This window comes from Nicotiana sylvestris, chromosome 2, assembly GCF_000393655.2.
Source record: "Nicotiana sylvestris chromosome 2, ASM39365v2, whole genome shotgun sequence".
Classification (NCBI taxonomy): domain Eukaryota; kingdom Viridiplantae; phylum Streptophyta; class Magnoliopsida; order Solanales; family Solanaceae; genus Nicotiana; species Nicotiana sylvestris.
Window position 1 is genome coordinate 107,051,164 of NC_091058.1, and position 1,996 is coordinate 107,053,159.

At 33.5% G+C, this 1,996-nt stretch overlaps 1 long non-coding RNA gene across 1 annotated transcript; it reads right to left on the reverse strand.

Annotated features, from left to right (window-relative positions):
• Nucleotides 1–437: 437 nt before the first annotated feature.
• On the reverse strand, nt 438–1,168 carry LOC138886371 (uncharacterized). Its single transcript, XR_011405075.1, has 2 exons — nt 1,036–1,168; nt 438–753 (listed from the first exon to the last, which is right to left on the reverse strand). It is a non-coding gene; the product is annotated as an uncharacterized lncRNA (long non-coding RNA).
• Nucleotides 1,169–1,996: the final 828 nt, after the last annotated feature.

Consider the following 1,996-nt stretch of genomic DNA (forward strand, 5'->3'; position numbering starts at 1 on the left):
CATTGTGTCATATAAAATCTTTATGTTTGGGAGGTTTCCAAGGAAGGATCATGTAATTTGTATCACTGTGTGGACTCCTTCGTAGAAGGAGTCAAATATAACTGTAGGTCCCTACTCGAAGGAAAACTGTAACTGTATGCTAGTTCTACCTTCCCACTAGCCAGGGCTATAACTGTACTCGGTAATCGGTAAATACAAGGTGCACCAGGTCTAACGAACCCGCCGTTAGCTACGGGATCCTTCAAAATCTCCTCTCATTCATGCTTTTCTTTGTAAACAACAAGTCTTCACATGAAATCATTTTCAAAATAGTAAAAGGCATATCTTTTCTTGTCAAATTTTGTAATTTCATTTCGATAACGGTAATCATATCTCAAGTAATGGTAAAACATGTCTAGTAATAGTGAGAACAATTTAAATAACTGTAACATCTCCAGTAACGGTAAAACATATCTAGTAACGATAAAAATATTCAGATTAACTGGTAAACATCTCAAGTAATTATTCGGTACCATATTAAGTAAAGGACTCGTCCCACATACAAATTTCAAAGCATCGGTAACATATTTATTTTCAAAGTCATATATAAACCATGTAGTTTATGAAAACACAAATTGTGATAAGATCACTACTCACAGTACTCGTGCAGGAATACCCAATGCGCCATCTCGAACACTTTGTTCAACTTCTTCAACTACCTACTTGTAACAAAACCAATCTATGTCCGTGAATTCTAACATAGCTGGTCCAATCCTTCAAATCAAATTAATTTCCCTCAGTTAGTACTAGTACTAAATATTTCTAGCTTGTATATAACCTAAAAAAATCTTCAGTCAATTTAATATGAATCCATTTTTGTTATATAAGAATATCTTAAGTTGTTAGTCTTATTTCTACCCTAATAATAAATAGTAATATGTTAGGCATTGAGTAAAGGGAATAACTGATAGATTACCATGGAAAAATTAAAATTTAATTACTTAATTTGTTCTCCTGCTTCGAGAATCCCTTCGCTAGAAAGAAGAAGATCCTCACCTCGCCGTTCCCTTTGATCGCTCCTGTGAGTTTGCCTCTGCCGAATTCCATTACTTTGCCCCAATCCCTTTTTCTTCTGCTAAGTAGTGGGTTGGCCCTAATTCATCTTATGTTATTTTTTTGGGTTTAAGTTATGTTAAAGGACTAATATACCCTATTATACCCTATCTAAACATGGGGTATTACAACAGCTCCATCAAAATCCAGTTGATCTTCCATCATTCTCGAGCACAAATTGTTGGTTGCGTTGACGGTGAGTATTTCGGTTAAAATTAACAAACTGCTATAATTTGAGTTGAGTTCTATCTATACAAAGGTCATTTTTCTCTTTATTTTACTGTTCTAATTGATATTTTACTTTGATTGATGTAGCTAAAAGCTTTTAGCTATTTCGTTGGTTAAATCTCCCAAAAATGAATGTTGGATGTTTGTTTGGTTTGATAAATCTTGAGAAGAAGAAATATGATTCTCGCCTTGTTCTTCATTAATGCATAAAGTTTGATATTATGTCTGTTTATTTTAAGACTTAAGTGAGTGAAAGTTTTTTTTTTGGACGAGTATGTCATTGATTCCAATCCAATTTTGTTTGCTTGTATGATCTCTATCTGTTTCTTTTTAATCGAAATGCTTTTGTTGTTATTGCTGTGTCATTTTATTTGGGTAGGTGTTTGAACACTCTTACAATATTAATTTAAAATCCTGATTCATAATTTTCATGAAGGAAACTTTAGAAAGTTGCTCGAATAACAACTGGGCTATGAGTTTTTGATAATTGAGAAATTGATTTTGGGCGAAAAAATAAATAAATTCTGCTAGGCCCACTTTCATGTTAATTGGCCACTGGCCCAATTCAATAAGAGCTGTAGTTGGCTCATTTCTTTGTGAATACATTTAGCTGGCCTACTTCACTTGCTAAATAAATGTCAATCACCTCCATATCCTGGCCCATTAGTTTGCAATA